Source organism: Cupressus sempervirens, chromosome 1, assembly GCF_028749045.1.
Source record: "Cupressus sempervirens isolate cs-2001-9-10 chromosome 1, ASM2874904v1, whole genome shotgun sequence".
NCBI lineage: Eukaryota > Viridiplantae > Streptophyta > Pinopsida > Cupressales > Cupressaceae > Cupressus > Cupressus sempervirens.
In genome coordinates, this window is record NC_143118.1 from 401,034,900 (window position 1) to 401,056,977 (window position 22,078).

The window sequence follows — 22,078 nt, forward strand, 5'->3', positions numbered from 1 at the left end:
CACATAACACAAAGATTTTGGTTACCCAAAAATACTTCAAGGTGAAGGTAAAATTGGGGTGGGGATGACACCCACAAATCTTTACTACTATAGTAATAAAGTTAACTTGTTAGGGTTACAATGTTTGACCATATCCAATGATCTACCCTGTTAGGGGTCTGCCCTATTAAAATCTTTTGAGATTGTTAGATCTCACCCTATTAGAGGATATCACAATTATAACAAAGTAAGGACTCTATTAGGATATTACAAAGATCTATTAAGAACACTCTACTAAGAGATTTACCCTAAATCAATCTATTTAAATTGATTCAATACCTAATCCCCAATCTTCTCTAATAAGCTATTCTTGGATCTCCTCTTTCCAATAAGATCTGATCTCTAATCTGATATAGCTTTTTTGCCCTTCATTTATTTAACTAGGTTGTTTTCTCTATTATGGAATAACATAATCTTTTGCCTCTTCTGCAATGTTTGCACATTCACACTTGAATCACATGAATAGCTTATTCTCTCCTTCTCATCATATTTCATTTCTCCAATAATGAAATAGGTCTAGATCAACTCTATTTAAATATTTCATAAAGAATTTTCTAGATACTTCCTTGTTTTGCCTCTCCATCCGATTCATTCATCACTGAACATAGGGATCTATGAGCCACATCATAAAATATTTAATGATCTTTGTAAAAAACTCTACAAGTATTAAATATCTTGTCTATGTCAACCTAAAATGGTTTACCTCAAAGTTTTTATCATTGTTGACTTGAATGTTAATTCTACATTGCTTGACACTTACCGTCTCTAACACTCAACATTCACAATATATGCTGCTAATGCTTGATCTCTACTATGCTCAACACCACTGTGTAACTCAGAACACTGTGCTTGAATCACTCAGTACACATTAGACTCGACTTACATTGAAAATATGTGGTGACCAAAGACTTAATCAACTCCTATAGAGCACAATATATACATGATTGTATACAATTATATCTCATAACTAGACCTATATAGAGTAGCTTCGTCACAACGATTACCCTTTGACTTTTCCTAGTATATGACTAAGTGTTTGACACTAATAGACAACAATAGTTAGAGATATCAACAATCTCCACCTTTGACATTAGTGGAAAGAACACTTTGTCATGATTACATCATTATAATGCTAATATGAGTACTCCTCCTAAGCCTATGACTTAGTTCATACAGAACCACAAAAACTTGACTTATGCAAAATAAAATAATAATGAACTATATATATATATATATATATATATATATATATATATAGATATATATATATATATATATATATATATATATAGATATATATACATGAATTAAGTATGATTATTTTAGTTTCATACCATGTTTTCTTTTGCATTTTGATTGCCTTCTAAACTTTGATTCCCTTGACTTCTCTTCTTTCCCTTTGACTTCTCTTCTTTCTCCCTTGTTTTTGTCACTTATGCCTGCTGCTGGCATTGAATGGGTGGAATCAAACCATTTTTTCAATAAAGGTTTTTTGAACTTGGTTGATCATAGAAAGTGGATGATCCCAAGTGGTTCTTGTTGATTCCAAAATGTGATTTTGCAACTGTAACCTAGCTACCAAATTAGTCAAACTTTGAGCCATTGAAAGATATGATCTTCATTGATAAGATTATGTGTTGATTTGATTTCTCTATGCATAACCTTCAAGTAAAGAATTATCATGGACTAAGTTGAGATCAACTTTGATCTCATGCTATTGTCAGTTGTTTGAAGCTAGACCAATTTTCCTTGAGCATTCAATAACTTGTTATATTGATTTGAACTAGATTATGCTGACTACGAAATAATGCTGCTTGTTTTCTTCATATCAGCCCAAATCTAATTGATGTCTGCCTGAAGATCACTGTGAATCTTCACACATCACAAAAAATATTGTACAAATGTTGTACTTCCAAAATGAGTTTTGTTGTGTTCTGTACATATTCCTATAATTGAACATTCTTCTCGACAATGGTTGTTGAGACTTTGTCCACAACCTTATTCTCAAATTTCTTTGTTAACCAATCCGTCAAATTTTCATTGGATTCTATATCTCCAACATTTATTCGTTCAACAATATTTACAAGCTAGGAAATGATTGGGGCTTACCCATCAAAATTTTGTATATCAAATGCCTCAACAAAAAATGTCTTCAATGTCATGCAATACTTGCTTTTGTTGCTGTTCCCTTCTTAACTCTTCCTACTTCTTCTTCTTAGCCAAAATATGTTGCAACAAAATTGTTTTCTCAAGAGTGAGATTTTTCAAATCATATTGTGGCATCTCAATAACTTCATCGAGACTAACTTCAAGATCTGGTGAGTTGTCTTTTATTGCTTTCCTTGTGTGAGGAGTGGAAGTGTTGCTGCTTGACACTACTTTGGGAGATGGTGAGGGGGTATCACGATTCGATCTTGCTTGTACATTAGTACTAAAGACAACAATAGTAGCACTCAAAAAAATATTATTTTCCTCTTTATTATCCTTAATATGAGGTCCTGACATGTTTAGTCCTTCTTGAACTTTGGTAGAAATGTCTACACTAGTGTCTTTATCAGTCTCTTTTGTCTATTGCACCTCCTTATCTTCATCCGAGGACTTCTCTGGAGTGTCAAGGGTGTCGACACAAATTGGCAACATGTTTCCTTGTTGACTCAACATACCTGAACTCAATTCATCACTCCACTCATCTTGAATAGTTACAATATCAATATCCTTTGCTACTTCATTTGTTATGAGATCAAAAATAATTTTCCAAAGTAACTCATTTTGTTGGATTGCAACTTTAGTCTTATTTTGCAATATCATAAAGATTATGACTTTAGGAATGAATTTATTCCTATATCTCTCCAAAAATGTATCCTTCTATTATTGTGATAGATCAAACATGACCTTGGCTAATGTGTCAGTTATAATGTTTTTCTCTTTTTTTGATACCTATTGCCACCTTCTATCAAGTCTATTGTGCAAATCTATAGGTATTTTCTTCTTTACTTAATTTGGAGCTAACTTCTAATTTTCCATCATATCTACCATTGCCTCCTCAACTTTTGTTCTCTCAGTATTATCCAATGTGTCATATTTCACAAATCTAAAACTTGATAAGCATGAATATTTTCTTAAGTCGACACATACCTCATCAATAGATTTTTTTCTCCTTATGGGTGGTCCTTTAATCAATCTTCTTCTCTTTGGTCTTGATCCACTAGAATTTGTAGTCTCCACTTCTCTTTGCTTTGCAAATTTCTCAGCACTAGCCACTACCTTGTCCTTGGCTTGGTAGGTGGAGGAGGAGAGAGGAGTGTCACCACTAGCTTCTTTGTAGTTCCTTTAGCCTTCTTGCTAGCTTGTGTGACAACAATTGGGGCTTTACCTTTGACTCATTCTTCTTCTTCCTCTTCCTCATCACCACTATCTTTTTCTTCACTTCTCCCAGACCTTGTGTAATCTAAAGAGGTTCACTTCTCTTGCCTTGAGTGCCTAGCTTTTCCTCTAGGTATTCAATCATTCTCTTCCTTTTCTTTTCATTAGAAGCTATCTTGATATGTGTAGTGATTCTTTCCTTATCGTCTTTATACTTCCCAAAATATTTTTCTTCAGTGTCAAATTTTTCTTTCAATAATACAACAATATTTGCATTAACTATATCACTATAAACCTCATAATCAAATGTTGTTAGCCATGCCTTGGTTTTACTTTCTATACATATGTTTTATCTGTGTCTACTAAGAAAAATACATCATTGTAATGTTTTATTACCAACTCTTTAGGTATTCTCATCCTCATCATCATTCTTTGTTTGAATTCATCAAAATATGTATCCATGACATTTTCAAAATTCTCTCCTAGTTGAGTTATGAATTCATTGATTTTCCTTATCACTGGTTTTCCTTGTTCCCAAACAATATTCCCAAAATTGAAAAGATCATATTCATGATCTTTCATGATTATCTTTCATGTTTAATCCACTTCCATACATGGCACACTATTCAATCTGCTAGATTGATAGAGTTTGTCAGTAATCACTCTCTCTACAAATTTAATCAATGGATTAGGAATTTTTGTGATGGACAACCCTTGTCCATTCCACTCGGCTCTTGTATTCGCTTCAACTTCTTCTCAACTCATACTTTACATGATCTTCTTTTTTCCAGTTTAGGATAACCAATAAACTTATGAATCATCTTCTTGGTTATTTCAACTAGTCCATTGTGTAGCCAAAAATTCATGTCATAGATCCTTTTCAAAACAACCTTGATCCATTCTATCTTAAAATTATGTGGAAACTCTATGGCACAAGTTAACTATTTCCTCTCAACAATTTTTAATTCCTCCTTCATCACATAATTTCTCATAAGCTTCTTGAATCTCATAATCATCTACTTCTCCAATCTTACACATGTAGTAACTCCTCACATCATGTATCATGAGTACCTTGGGTGATATTGAGGATACCACACCTGTTGAGTCACCTCTCATCACGATCTCAGGAATAACGCAAAATTTAGGTGGTGAACATGTGCCACTCCTCACCAATTGCACATTACTAAACTCTACTCCTTGACTCTTTCACGTGGATGATGAAGCTTCCATTTTTCTCTGTTAGGGTTCGTAAGCTTCTTCTCTTTGGATAACTTGACACCACTTTAATGTTCACTCAATCAAGCTTCTTGTCTCAAATTTTCTCTGAAATTGCCTTAAGATCTATTTTTCACTCAAATCTCTATGTGCTTTCAAATTATGTATTCAAGGTATGCAATAATGTCTTCAAATTTTGATATATACATTCTTTTTCTTGATTTAGGGTCTCCGTTGATGTTGTGTACTCAGGTAGGTGGAAGCCAACTATCTCAATCCACATTGGGCCTTTGAGCTAGGTCTTTACTATACAACTCAGTCTCTTCCATCTAACTCAACCTAGGCACTAGTTTATCTTTTGAAGTACTCAATCCATATTGCAATGCTCAGTCAATATAGACAAATTTACTGATGTTTGACACTGACTGTGTACACAATTCTTTTGTACTAGTCCTTTAATAAATATTTTCTTATGCATCTTTACTTATGCAAATAGGAACTTTAGAACATTTTATGTTAGGAATTGATGTAAGATGTATCTTTGAATATACAATTACTTAGATAACTTTCTTTCTTAGTTTGAGATGGTATGATCACCTTCTTCATTAGATTGGGTGATCTCAACTCCATTAGTTCCACTTCTTCCATCTTCTGCCTTTCTCTTACATGTTTTATTTATCTGCTTCCTTATTTGATCAATGTCCACTTTGCCTTTACCCTTGGTGTTATTGTGATTTGTTGTTGGTACTTGACCTACACTCATGTATTTCATGTCCTTGCTTCTTGCACTAAAAAAAAAAACCAAACTTAGGTTTAGGATTTTTCATTCCATTTTTGCTCCTGCAAATGTTAGCAGTATGACCTAATTTTCCAAAATGATAGCCTATTGGTTTTCCTTTAGATTTTGCATTTCTTAATTCTCCACTCTTGGATGATTATCCATGCTTGTTAGATGAATATCCTGAACCAATAGTGCTACCAGATGACCTCATAAGTTCTTCAAAGTATTTCATTGCTTCATTTAGCTTGTTGAATCTTTCCACAAGTTCTTTCTTAGTTTTCAGTTCATTCTTCAGTAAGTCCTATGATATCATATTTTCTATTTCTGTATCTTTTATTTTCAACTCCTAATTTGCAAGCATCAGTTGATTCATCATGTTAGGTTGAGTGTTGGTAAGATTTTGTACATTAGATATCATTTCTTCAAGTCTAGTTGCCATAGTCTTTTGTCTTCCTCATCTTTCTTCTTTTGCTCAGTTACTTCACATAACTTTACTGATTAAATCTCATGTTCCATTTTTAGTCCTCTGACTTTTTCCGTAAGGATTACATTCTTATCTAGTAGTTCTACATATGTTGTTTCATTTAAATTTACTATTCAAATAGTCCTTCAGTTTCAACTTCTTCATAATGAAGTTGTTTATCCTGAATGGCCAATTCCTTTCTCCTTTTTAGGGATTTCTTCAGTTCTTGTCTAGCTATCTCAAGTTGCTACAGTATGAGTTGGATGTCAATAACATGTTTTTTAATAACTTTATCTAATTTAAAAGCCTTCATCTCTAAGATCTAAACTCCAAGTTGTTAAACTCCTTCAAGAGAACTCAACTCTGATACCAATCCTTGGAATTATAAATTTGAAACCAAGATATTGAGAGGGAGGTTGGGGGGGGGGGGGGGGGGGGGGGGTAGTGGGGAGGAAATCAAGATCTATAATACTTTAAATTTATCCCAATACTAATGCATTCACCACATTTTCCATCTCATATCCAATCGCTTATGCATGTATAACTTATAAAATCAAAGCGTAATAACATATAGATCTAATCTATCAATCACATGCATGAAAAGTAATCATATAAAAAAAAGATTTTGGTTACCCAAAAACACTCCAAGGTGAAGGAAAATTGGGGTGGGGATGACACCCATAAATATTCCCTATTGTAGTAGTAAAGTTAACTTGTTAGGGTTACAATGTTTGACCATATCGAATGATCTATGCTATGAGGGGTCTTCCCTATTAAAAGCTTTTGACACTAATACATTAGGGGTCAATTTTTGATGACAAGCAAATGTAATGTGTTTTTTGGCTTTTTTTTTCAATTTTAGCCCGACGATGTCGCAATTGTGATGCTAACACCAATACATCTGGATTGGAATTGCGACAGAAATTTACGATGGCAGCAAATGTTATGTGTTTTTGACCTTTTTTAAAAAATTATAACCCAAAAACATCGCAATTGCGATGCTAATGGGATATAAGAGAAAAAAAAAACCAAAAAATGTTGCTCATTTGAAATCGACATAGGGATCTCTGCGATGAAAGGGCCAATGCAACATTCGGAGGAGGATGATGGCAAGGTGCAAAACAAAAAAACCCATTACTCTTAGAATCCTTTTTTCTCCAATAATAATAATTATTATTTCATGATCAATGAAATCCATGCTCCACATCTCTAGACATTGGCAGTTTTAAGGGTTTTTGAGAATTAGATGGAATTTTTGTTTTTTAAGAAAGATCTTTGGCTTAGATGCTAGCAATTTTTTGTGCCACGCAGGGCATCAATGTGAGAAGAGTTTAAAGCGACGTAGCTTATTCGAGTACAGAAATGTATGAAGAATTTCATGCCACACAACTTATTGGTGCATAGATTATGTGAGAAAATTTTTATGCCACGCTGCCTATTCCTTCCTGAAAAATAACCCATCATTACTATAGGTAAAAGTAAACTTTCTCAGCTTATGTATAAATGGTCTAGTCACCCCACACCAAAAGGGAAATGTATCAATTTTTTCTATGGATTAATGTCTATATGAGTGTTGATTTGAGGGTGCAGGTGAATGGGTCCAAAACAAAAGCAAGTTTTTGACATGTAGAGATTGTAATATGCTTTCTTCAAATATTCACACATTCATTGCTTGTTTAATCTAGATGAAGCATCCAAACCAGATATATCTCATTTTATTTCTTATTTCATAAGAATCGTAGACAAGTCTTATGAGAATTCATGTATTATTTCAGCTTTCTTAACCCCTATTGATGTTTGAGCTCGATCTACTAGGTTTTAGAGCTTGTGTTCTTTGATCTTTCATGATTCAGTTTCCTGTGTTGTAGATTCGATTGATTTTTATATCCTAATATAATACATAATTTGAGTGAAAATTCGCTTCTCAATTTAAAGATGATTACAAGCTACCCCATGGCACAAAAATAGATATATCTAGGCTCCCTGGTCATATCCTACAGACAAAGAGTAAGTGATATATGTACTTCTTCAATGCATTATTGTGGTTATCTTTCTCAGCAAGAAGATTAACATTGAGCAAGAACATAGTGATGCATGCTGTGGAATCAACTTACAGGATAGGAAATGAAGATAAAGTTGATCATCTTTTTATGTACTTATTTTACATTTAAGCTTCTATCTACAAGGTTATGTCTTAAAATGCGACAGGAAGGTTCTGCAATTATAAGCAACATCGCTTTTAGATTTACCCTTGTTTTCAAAATATGATTCGTTTGAGTCCTTGAATGATTTTTAGTTCTCAATTCATTAAGCTTCTAAATCTATCCAAGAAAAAGTTATTTTCATTAGATTATTCATGGCACGTTATGTTTATTTTTTTGGATTGCAATTGCTCATACTGTTTTGCATTTTCTTTAAGAGAATTCTGAATTGACCTTTTCCTCTAATATCTTGGAAATAATATGTTTGATCTTAGTAAATTATGAATACAAAAATATAAAATTTTTGAAGACAAATACTACATGGAATATTCTCAGACATATCAATTCTGGATGGATTGCATTTGATCTCTTCAATTTTTATATGTAATTCTTTTCATGTACATTTTGTATAGATTATACACAATATTTGGAATTGTAGAACCTAATTTTCTTTGATTACTCCCATATAGTTGATGATAAAGAGATTGGCAGCATTTAGAGCAAGCTATTATGTCAGTCTTTGTTTGACCTCTATATTGGAGAAGATCCACTTGACAAGCAGGCGAAAGAAGAAATTAGATTGGGTTTAGCATCCTTTCTGACCCAATAGATGCATACCTTTTGCTTCTCTTACCCAAGATAAATAAATTTTCCACTTTCTATGAAGATGTAATGGTTTTGATTTAGAAAAATAAGCTGCATTGTCTAGGGACATGCAAGCAATTTGTATGTTCTAAATTTTCCAGCTGTTTTAGAAAGTATCTTACTGGGCCATACAACATTGGCAGGCAACTTGAAATGACTTAATCAATATTTATGTGTGACTTCCTCATATGATTCAATGTTTATAAAAATTTTATTTGCCTTTCAACACAAAGTGAAGGGATAAAATGTTGTATATTTTTGTCAACCATTTGTTGGTAGAGATTAGAAAACATGTAGAAAGTTTTTACTGCACGATGGTTCTGCTTGTTTGCATGTAATAGTGAATAATTCTAGAGATCTTTCTTCCCAATCACATGTAAAATAAAAGCAGTAGAATACTTGTAATATAGTAAAAATTGAAGGAAAGGTAACATTGCAGATGAGCAATGCTTTTTCCACTAAAAGTATGAGACACATTTTAGGGAAACATTCCTTGATTAGATTGATAATAACATTGAGAAAGTTTCAAAATCCTCTGATTTGGTGCATAAGTTCTATAAGAACATAATTTTACCTTCTCTTCATTGTCATCATAGCCATACAAATTTTAGAGTCCTACTTGTATCATTTCATTTAAATTTTAACCTCTACCTTTAGTGTTCAAACTCTCGACATTTTGTTAAATGCTAGAAAGTAATTTCCAATGTCTATTATTAAACATTGTGAAATACTATCCACAACTACATTCATGGACTAAGAAATTTGTATGGGATAATACGAAACTAAAAACCCCATTTGGACACAAAATCTAGCATTATGGAAGACTTTTCTACTAGCTAGGATTTCTTATCAAATCTTATTAAGTCCAATTCCAATACCAACAATTGAAGCAATTTTAAGATGAGAAACACATAACAATGACATAGATTTATTAACTAGGGAAACCCTTGATCAGAGGGAAAACCCTGGCGGGGATGGCACCCACAAGATGATGTTCTAATATAAAAGTTCTTTGTAAGAGGATATGACCCTGTTAGGAGCTAGTTACATACAATCAATATAAATGAGTCCCTAATAAGAGCCTTTGAATCCTTGTTAGAAGATTTCAAACTTGTTAGGATTTGTTTCAACCCTATTAGGCACTAAGAGGAAGACAATTGAATTCACTATCCAAGCTGCTTCATAACTGTTTTACAAAACATATCTCTACAATAAGATACCCCAATAGTGAATTGATCAATACAACTTTATTTCCAATACAATTCTTTTGAAGTTAAACATAATCTCAACATCATCTACTTATCTTCTCTGATCAAATTCACATTCTTATCATCAATTTACACAATCACAACACAATTACACATAATACTATTACAACCAAGGAAACAACCTTTCCCTTATACCTTTTCATAAAACCTAATTGAGTCGACCTTGGGACTTTCTAATATACATTGAGTAATATAGGACCTCAATATGATATTACAATAGGGTTTCACACATTACAATACACTCTACAACTTCCAAAATAAATCTCAATTAAAAAATCAGTTGCCAGTGAACATATCACACTTTACATTTCAACGAATACCATAGAATGATCTCCAACATCTGCTATCACAAGCATAGCATCATGAGCATGTCTTCAACCACGATCTAGGCTCGCTTAACATCATTCCATGTCGCTTAATAGATACAACTGAAATACTAGTAAGTTGTTTCCTGGTAGTTGGCTTGCAACCAATCTTCACTAAATCAACTACAACTCATTTGAATATTCATACTAATTTGAGCGAACATAGATGTAGCACTTGAACACATCCATGAATACTAATCCATCCATGAATACTAATCTAAGCCCACATAACTTAACTAGCTATACCCAAATCTCGTTGATCAAATCCATCTTTGGGATAAATTGCAACTTTGCTTGTCATCAACTAGAATACATCAATGACAAACCACTTCACTAGATGTGCTTCCTACATCAGCCTTATTTTTATCTTCAACAATTACATCTCAAGTAGTAGTTGTTAATGTCTGTTGTGAATCATTATCCAATTGAGCATCGGTGATGTTAACTCCCTGAGCTTGCTAAGAACTTTGTTCTGGCATTGGTACATCAAAAATATTAACTACAGATGCTTGCTGAGAATTTTGATCCGAGTTTGTGGAAATTTGATTTAAATTTTCTATCATTTCTTCAGAGGGCAAGGCAAATTCCAGCTGTCCCTATCTAACTATTTCATCTCTTCAATATGCCCTATGGATGACCATTTCATTTCTTCAATATGCCCTATGGATGACCATTTCATTTCTTCAATATGCCCTATGGATGTCCCTATCTAACTATATATCTTTTAATTGCATATAATAACTAATTTATGCGCTTTTTCATGACTATGTTTGACTCATATAATTGTGATCTCTCTAGCACTATGATGTCGTTTAATATGTCTTGGTAAAGCTTGTAAATTTTGTTCCTTTTTCCATGTCATGTAATATGTCTTGCCTCATAGCTTATATGTTTTGAAATTGCTGTTAGGCCTTGTAGCTTGTATAATTTGATTGCTGGAGAGCTTCTACAGCTAAGCAAGAAGGTCGTTGCATGAGTTATAGCCGCACACTCAGGTATGAAAATTGTATATTTTTTAATCTAATGTATATTTTAACTAGACTTTTACCTTATATGTTTTGAAATTACTTTTAGTGGCTTAATGTTGTAAGGTCTCTTGAAATTAGACCTTCAGGCGGTTGGTCAAAGTTTTACAAATAATCTTATCCACAAATTTGCCTAGAGAAATTGACTGAATGTTATAAAAGGTGATTGGGTTAAATGTCTTAGGAATAAAGTCAAAGAAAGTATTTTTAAAATATTAAAGTATTTAGCTAGGTCTAAGAAGATTTGTGTAGTTTCGACAATTTTTCTTAGTTTGTGAAAGTTGTAGACCAAAGTTTTCATAGCCCAATTTTTGCTTCCTGCAAAGAATGATCATGTCAGATAATATAAGTGAAGAACAAAATAGGGATACAATTGCTAGATTGTGGTCTGACTTGAAAAGAAAAGGTGATGGAAAATGTTATTGTCCTTGCAAAATTTGTAAGGGCTTAAACCGTAGAAGACTGCTAATCAAAATAGTTAAGAGACATTGTAGGGAGAATGGTCACATTGAAGGGGGGCATGACTATCATCCACTGGTAAGTTGTTCATTATATCATTTTAACAATTTATATACATATGAAATCACTTGATGATGAGTTGATTATCATGGTTTATTTATGTTAATCAATTTATATAGGTTGATCTCCCCAAGGAAGTACATGATATGAACCACAACAATCCAAAGAATATGGTTTTTGAAGTGGAGGAACATGGAGGTGCGAATATCCAAGGTGAAGATAATGATTCCATGGAAGATGATGATCATGCACCAAAAAACAAAATTGAAGATGATGGTATAAATACATTGATCCATGACACATTTAGTCCAAGTGTATTTGATCATGATGATGGTGATAGCCTCGATGTACCTCTACTTGAGAAGGCATATGAGCCCCTATACAAAGACTCCCAAACAACTCTTCTCTCTGTTGTATTGTTGTTGTTGAACTTGAAGTTTATGAATGGTTTATCCAACATAACAATGTCACATATGTTAAGGTATGTCATATATGTATTTATAATTAACAAAGGGTGAATAATGTACCACTAATATTGTTTATATTAACAACTTATATTTTTTGCTGTAGATTGATAGGTGAGTTTCTGTTACCACCATCAAATATTCTACCTCGCTCATATCGAGAATTATCTGTTGTTATGAAAGATATTGGAATGGAGTATGAAGCAATACATGCTTGTCCTAATGATCATATTATATATTATAAAGAACATGAATTTGCAACACAATGCCATGTATGTCATACGAGTAGATATTGAACAAATCGACTAACAAAAAAGGTGCCTTAAAAGGTTCTTCGTTACATCCCCATTATTCCACGGATGCGACAATTATTCAGGTGTAGTAGCTTGGCTCAATTTATGGATTATCATGCACACAATAGAAGTCGAGATGACATTATTTGAATCCCTACAGATGGTTTGACATCTATGCACATAGAGGAAAAGTGGCAACACTTCAAAGAAGAACCTCGTAATCTCAGGCTTTCATTGGCAGCGGACGGTATCAATCCATTTGGAGAGATGAGATCTGTTTACTCGGTGTGGCCTATTTTTGTTATCAACAATAACATTCCTCCGTGGATTTCAATAAAGAGAGAATGCATTATGTTGGCAATGATTATTCCAAGTATCTTATCATTTGATAGTTATTAATTTACATGTACTTACAAATCTTACAGTAAAATGGTCACAATAATTATGTAATGTTACTATTCATTCAAGTAGGTAAATATCAAGTAAAAGATATGAATGTATATATTGAGCTTCTTATCGACGAGTTGGTGGAGTTATGGAATGGTGTCACTATGTATGACATGTCTAGACCAATAGGACAAAGACAATTTCAATTCCATGCAATACTTGCATGGACAATACATGATGCCCCAGGGCTAACACATTTTTGTGCTATGTTATAGTGAATTCAAGTTGCACATGATAATTCTAATTATAAAAATCAACATATTTAATAATCCAATTATATCATTATCTTGTAGGTCTTCAAACAAAGGGAAAATTTGCATGTCCGATTTGTGGTCCAAAGATGAAATCTTGTCATTCAAAAAGTTTAGGAAAGTTGGTGTTTGATGAGTGTAGACACTTCCTCCACAGGAATCATAAGTATCGAAGTACAGAAAAACATCTTTTCAATGGGAAAGAAGAGACTACATCAAAGCCATGAAGAATGACACCTCGCCTATGGAAGTTGGAATATAATAGAATTAATCGTCGAGGTAATGTCATTCCACCTAATGGTTTATGTTTATAATTTATATATTTCTATTGTGATTTTTGTTTACTAATTGTGTAATTGATGATCATGAAGGTTGTCAAGGCAGTACTGACAACCTTCCAAAGGGACTAAAAAGCTATCCTAGATAATTTAGTAGGTTGCCCTACTTCGAGAACTTACAATTTGTGCATTTGTTTGATACTATGCATATTGGAAAGAATATAACAGAGACATTGTGAAAAATATTGGATGGAAGGCATGACAAAGAAAAAATTGTCAAAATTTGTAATGACATTCATGAATCCAATCATGCATTGAAGAATTTCATTCACTCAAATAGCAACAGAGATCAGATTAATATAAGTGCCCTTCCTTGGTTATTAATGGAGCAGCAAAGTGATTCCATAAAGGAAGTCATATGAAAAATTTGATTTCCCATAGGATTTGTTGCAAACATAAACAATCTCATATCAAAAAAAAGTGAATTTGGGCCAGGGGTCAAAACACATGATTGGAATACTTTCATCAAGGTAAGTTATGTTCTTCTATATTTACAATATATTCATAAACTACGTGTACTGTTCATTATGTTATGTTAGAAAACAATGAAATGATTGGTTTATAATTACTGTAGTACGTGCTTCCTCTATCTCTCCCAGAGCACTTCAACAATAACATCAAACAAGTGATATACGATCTTGGAAAATAAATGAGGTAACAAGTAATACCTATTCAATTTTTTGTAAATATTTATTATATTCACAATTTGTTTTTCTTGCTATGTAATCTATTGTATATTATTTTGTAAAGTCTCGTATCTATATATTTTTTGTGACTTGAATCTCTTAATGTAGGTGGTTGTCATCTAAATAAATCCATAAAGAAGATATAAACTATTGGAAGAGAAGAATTCCTCATTTATTGTGTGAAATGCAAAAGTGTCTACCTCCAACTTTTTTCAATGCACAGGAGCACTACCTTATACATGTAGTTGAGGAGATTGAATTGTGTGGACCTGTACACACAAGGTCAATGTGGATGGTTGAGAGGCACTTGAAATATTTGAAGGCTTTGGTTCAAAAAAGAGCACATCTTATGGGTTCTATGGTAGAGGGATACATGGTATACCAGACTATGGTGTACATTACTGAATATCTTTCTAAGTTTGCATCAAATATCCATGTAGATAGCATTTGGGATCTCGAGCCTTATAAAAAATTAGAAGGGGAGTACTTGATGGGGAAAGGTAAATTGAGGAAAGTGAGAGGTAATAAATTATAAGATGTTATTGTAATAAATTATTTCTTAATCTTCAAAATAAATCGGTTGTAAGTTGTCTATTTTTTTTTTGTACAGGTGCTCGAGAGTGGGATGCACTACATTTGTATATTGCAAACAATCTTGATTAGATGACGGTATGGATTGAACGATGTCAACATTTTGGTCACACATTAACATGGGAAGGTGTATCTTCATTGGTTAAAGAAGCTCATCGTAATGGAGATTCCAATGTTATGCAAAGGAAAATAGATTTAGCACGTGGTTCAAGAGATTTCTAGGTATGTACAAATTTATTAATCACCCGTATGTTTATCAACTCACGAGACAATAATTTTGACATGTTTCACATATTATTGTAGGTTAAACACCACAAGGATATGTTCTATAATGGTTAGAAATTTCACGTCACAGTGTTGGATGACTCGAAGAAAACTTGTGATTCAGGAATAACTGTAATCTTTCAAGTGACTAATATTTCATCTAGAAATGACTTACATCCTCGAGAGTCTAAAAATCAATACTATGGCATTTTGGATGATATACTTGAGTGTGACTTTAGCTCCTTCAAATTAGTACTCTTCATTGTCAAATGGTACAGGCTACAACTTAATCCAAATGATCCTGATAGAACTATTATTGAACATGATAATGGATTTACAATGGTTAATACAAGGTCATTTGAGCCAATTGGGGATGAGCCCTATGTTCTTCCAAGCCAATGTGAGCAAGTATTTTACTCAGAGGTTCCACATAAATTGGGTTGGTCATTTGTTGTTAGAAATGAACCGAGAGGAAGGCCAATAAAGTATAATGCGATGGAAGAAGAAGATATCGAAGAAGTAGAAGATGATGTAGATGGTGATCATGATCGACAATTATTGGATGGTGTTCCTGACACAAATTTTCTTGAAGAAGAAGAAGAATATGATGACGATGATGCTGCTACTGATGATGATGATGAAGATGATGTTGATATTGATGATGATGATGTTGATGATGATGACAATGATGACAATGACGACAACGATGATGAAAATGGCAAGGATGATGATGATGATGATGATGACTATGATGATGAGGATGATGATGATGATGATGATGATGATGATGAAGAGGATGGTGATGATGATGAGGAGGATGATGATGATGATGATGATGATGATGATGACGAGGATGATGATGATGAAATTTAGAGGTATGCCATCAATCCTTAATCTATTTAATATCATTTCTTGATAGAAATATTTTTGTCTTTTATGGTTACATAGTTTATTCATTATCTATTTAAAAGCTACAAGTTTCAACTACAAATAGAATACTGCTAATCTAAATTAACTATTAATCTAAATTAATTAAATAAAACTATTTAAAACACATATTGATGCATGAATGTATTGAGCCTTATTTTCTTTCAGGTCAAAAGCATTTGTAAGTGTTTAGTTTAGAAAAGGGAATTCAATAAATATCTATAAAAGGGAGTTGTACCTAGAATAAAATTCATAGGGAAAACATAATATAAGTGCTTACCCAATTTGTTGGTTAATAATTCTGCCTCTATAGGTGATGCAAAGACTCTAGGTGGACTTGCAATCATTCATAACAAGAGGGACTTCCATAGTGTTCTCACAACACCAACCAAGCATCTTCATAAGATCCCTCTCCTTGATCCAAGCAAACTCCATAACCTATTAGAGTGCACACCAAATCCTTCTGCCACCTTAGGTTCTACATCTTTGGAATAATCCCATGAATGTCCCTCAATCCATCCAATGGATTCATCCAAGTAATCTAATCAACAAACTATCAAATGCTCGCAATGCCTCAATAGGTTCCAAACTTGACTTCACCTTAACTAGGTGTTTCCTCCACCTCCACACACATCAAAAAACTTCAAATAGCATGTCCCCAAGGTGACTAAGCCCTCAACTCATTAGCTGATACAAAAACCCAGTTTTAGCCCTTCACTAGGCCTACTTCCCTAGTAGGCTTATAATGTGAGCCTGATTTAAGTGTTATATTGTGTACATTTTAATATTTTTAATTTTTATGTGATGATTATGATGGATGTGATTATGATTATTATGTGATTATGCTCACGATAATTGAATTACATTTGTAGGAAACTGAACCCCTTTCAGGAGCATCCCGCATAGTCTCATGGATCGACATGTATAAGTCAATACTCCTTATAGATAGTCTATTTAATACACTTATCAATAGTAAGATTGATGTCTTCTAAGATCTCTCCCATTTGTAGGTACCAACGAATAGGTATTTGTCAGAAGTGTCATCCTCGAGTGAGGGAAATATAGGAATAGAAGAGGAAAGTGAGACATGCAGTTTATCTAAAACAGGGAGATTAACTAGAGGCCAAAGGACTAGAAAGAAATTCAATAAATGCATGAAATTTTTCCTTGCTCAAGGGAGATCATGTTCTTATGATGATGAGACAGAAGGTGAAATTGAGGTTCCCTTGAGGTACCAACATCTATAGAAACATTGGGTACCCAAGGAACTTCCTCCAATAAACACTGATTTTTGCGTTAACGAGAGGATATATCGCATAGCACCATCATCATTACATGGTTTGGGCCTATTTTCTATGGAAAACATAAAGGTGTTTGACAAAAAAGTTTCTGAATTGATGGAGTATGTTGGACCATGTTACGATTACAAAAGTTGGATGCATATTGTTCAATATAAAAAAAGTATGCGTAGATATGCCCTCACAAAAAATTATATACAACAGGAAGACAATAATCAAAGTAAAAGTGTGGCTATATACATTGATGGATGGCCAAAAGTAATAAGGAATATTGCAAGTTTTATAAATAGTACATGACCTAGGTCAACTATAAAGCAACCTAATTGCATATTTGAGGCCTGCGAGGGAAATCGTGTATTCATCTGTGTGATAAAATCAATACGTGCAAGGGAAGAGCTTCTTATTGATTACAATTTGAACCACATAGATACAAACGAGGCTACTATCATGGGGGTGGTACATACTATTAAACCAACTTCTAATCAATGACTCCAACAGACCATTTAGTCAATAAATTTTTGGCTAACATTTTTATACTTGATCTTTGACACAGGGGCACAATATGGAGCAACTGCCCGAAGGGGATGCTGGTGATGTTCCTGGCTCATCTACACATGAGCAGGTAAAACTCATTGTAATTATGCAAACTAGATAGAAGCAAAATGTTTATTTTTTAATGTTGTTTTCTTCATTGTTTTGGAGTAATTTTGATAATACTAATACTATTGTTGTCACAGAGGGCCAGTGGTTGGAGGGAGGGAAAGGAACCTGTAGTCCTTGATCAGAAACCCCCCCCTGAGGAGGACCCTTTCTATGTTGATTTAGCAGAGACTGGTGACCCGATCGGTTCGATTAAAAAGGTGCTAAAGAAAATTGGCAGAGAAATTATATGTTTGGCAACCATAAAGCCTACTACTCAGGAAATAAAAGATAGGGGATTTGAATTGTTGCACACCTCTGAAACCTTAAAAGTAAGTATTAATGAAATTTTTAATTATAACAAGAGTTCAATAATGGTTTGTATGTTATGCTCTTTTATGGAATTAATTAAAATATGGATCCGTTGTCTTTACAGAGTTTTTTGCATTATTTCGAGCCCCATTCCCATGATGAGGGTGCTGCAGGTGGTTCAGGTAGATTGCATGTTCCATTCCCCACTTGTGTTTTCCACTGAACATATATAGGAATGACCATAATCATTGACAATACATGCTCGAAAAATCCTTTTTTTGAATGCTCTAACAATCTTGTCCATGCTAGTCCACGCGTTCTATATTTATGCATGCTCTAACAATTTTATTCTTTAGCTTCAAATCAATTGTATCCTATGATGACACCGCCTCCATCCAGGACAACCACAAATCTCTTTTCGACTGCTGAGTCGTCAACACACAGCTTACAGGCATCGACTGTTGCACCATCTACTGGTACACAAATCCCTCTTTTTCTCTCTTATGACAACAACAAACAATTTTTTTTTTACAACTTTTTACCATCAATTATCATTTGTTCTTTTATACTTCATGACAAAGACTTATGAAACCTACAAAAAATTTTGCAATAGGAGTTGCAACATCATTTCCTAGATGTTCCTATGTTCCTAGTACGGGAATGGTGAAGGATGTCATATTGATCGTCAGCAAAAATGAAGGCATTCCATTAAAAGTAGCCAAAGTTCTAGGTACTTTAAAGTTATTATTATTCTATAGTGTATAATAGTAATTTAGTTTTTGATCACTCTTCATCGACTAATGATCCCATGATTGTTTTGTAGGGAATGATGTTTTTTGGAGAAAACTTGGTGATGAGTGTTTTTGAATATTCGAGCCCACCCTGCGTGCCTAGTGGAACATCATATCCTAACTAAAACCCCAAACTACTATTTTGATTTCATATCATTGCTAGAATAGTTTTCCTTTTCATCCATTTCTTGAACTATATTAAAGGTAGCTTCACTTCACTTATGAGTCTAACATGTTTTTTTTTTACTTAAAAGGTGGAATAACCAAGACAAACCGTTGAAGGATGATCTTATAAAGAGCATGACCCAACTCTTTGGACCTTGTGCATTCAAGAGAAAAAAGCTCCTTGAAAAAGCTGGTTTATGTTTGAAGTATATTAGGGACTAGTACAAAAAAAAATTATGGCATAACCCTAGGTACGAGCATCCGCCCTATGTTCTTGAGGCTGAGTGCCAGGCTTTGATTTTGGATGGAAAGTATAAAGCTGACAAGAAAAATAATATTACACCAGTAGAGAGTACAAAAAGGTATGTGCTATTGTTGAGAATGTAATTATGTACTAATTAACCTCTATATTTATACTATCTAACATATTTCAAACTTTTCATAGATTGCCTGAGACATCAAAGGCAAGACTAGAAAAGCACGTGACACACAAGCTCGGCTCTGGTGGTTTTTTGAAACTTCAAGCATGAGTTGTAAGTATTAGTAAATGAAAAATTGTATCAAATTTTTTATATAATGTGATGGGAAATGCTAGGATAGACTAGCTTGTCTATGCTCCTGATCCTCAACTTGGATCTCAATGTTCCTCCACACCAATATATGATGCAGAGTAACACGCTTTGGAAGCACCAACAAACTCCTAGCACCTTGGAACAACTAAGCAATTCAAGTTATCACCCCAATCCTCTGTTCTCCACAAGAAAATTCAAGGCTTGATACACCTTCAAACAAGGAACTAATCTACTGTTACAACTGCTCCTTTAATTCATGGACCCAACTCATCACATAAGGCTGCATACTAGTTACTTCTCCCTTGTACCATTCAAGGCCTCATACACCCAACCTTGACACCAAGTGTTTTGGACAACTCCAACCCTCTAACATAAATGGAAACCAAAACAAAAATCAACACAACCCAAAACAAATTAGGTCTAAGGAAAACTTGTTGTTACTAGTCATAGGGCAGATTGCAGCACTTGACCTTTATTCTACACACCCAACCAAGAGTGCAATTGGATCCTCTAGGACTCCCAAACACCAAAGACAGTTTAGAACAACTCCAACATGACCAAAATAACATGTAACAAGGGTTGGAAACCCTGCTAACTATTTACCATTTCATTTTGATAATTTAACTACGCTCCATTGGTTGATGAAACAATGCAAGTAAAATTCACCATAACACGCAAAAATGTAGGGCTCGGAGTTCAAGAGATGCCTCACAAAAGAGGATAAGAGAATTGGCTTCCAACAAGGCTATAGAGCCGTGGTTGAACAGCTATGAGCTGAAATTAGTGTGGAAGGTTCTAATAATGATGCATCTGAGCCATAGGTAAATAAGCTAAATGAAATTTATTTCAAATTGAATACTTTACCAATTAGTCTATTTGATGTTAAGTTCCAATATAAAGTGAGTATATATATTTTAAGCAATCAATGATAACAATGTGTAGGATGTTGGAATGCAACCTGAAAATCCTTCTACACAATCTGTGGATGCTAAACGTTTGCATGATGTGCATCCCAGTGGTGGAGGTATACATTTGCTATTAAATTTTTTATATGTAATTTCAATTAGTGTTTGGATTAACGTAACATTTTGTATAGCAGCTGTGGAGGATCGAGGGGTCGATGTTCATGAGCGTGTTGACGTTGACTCCAGACAAAATGATGTGGTCAGATTAGGTAAAGAGCGCCACAGTTATGTTATTTAAAATAATTAAATACTTGTAACAATTATAATAAATTATTTTTAATTTAACTCTTTTATTTTTTATTGCAGAGGACCCCCCTTTGCAACAGCATAGGAATTTGAGATCATCAAGAACAGAGAACAGAACAACTGATGAGGGGGGAATTGATGATGACACTGATGCTCCTCTTAGAGCTTACATAGAAAAAAGAAATACAAAGAAAAAAAAATGATTTTCATCTACATATCTTAATTGATAATGACTGAATTTTATGTCTCAATGAATTTAATTATGTGCTAATGAATGTTCATGAATTATGTGTTTATGCAGAATATTGATGAATGTTGCATGTTAACGAATCTAATGTGTTAATGAATGTTATCATGTGATATTGATTGAATGTTATCATATGATATTGATTGAATGTTACATTTTATTAATGGTTGAAAGAATGAATGAATGTTAGATGTTAACGAGAAATGTAGAGTGATGTTAGGGGGAGGGGGGTGGGGCCAAATGAGCTTCCACCTTCACATGGTTGGCCCTGTTTAGTAGAGAATATTAAACTATTCTTGAAACAAAGTGAAGCTCAATAAGATACTAAACATTTCTCTATTTTGTCCTATGTTTAGGCTGTTGTCCTATGCATCTAAGGCTTCATGCTTTGAACTGTCATGAAGTTCTAAACTTGTAGCTTTTTTATTGCATCCTTGGATCTCAACACTGTCTTTGGACTGTGTTATCACCAATGATACGATTATCATAATTAACTAGGGAAACAATGAGTCCCTATGTTTCATTGGATCTCATGCAATGATAGAAAGGCAATGAGATTACATATACTTGTGATGACACTTGAGAAAACCTTTTCATGTCTACCTTGCATTATCATACAATCAACTTACGATTGATGCATGTGTACAAGTTCTTAAAATTTCTTGTTGATGCTAGATGCACATGTGATCTTTGTCTCT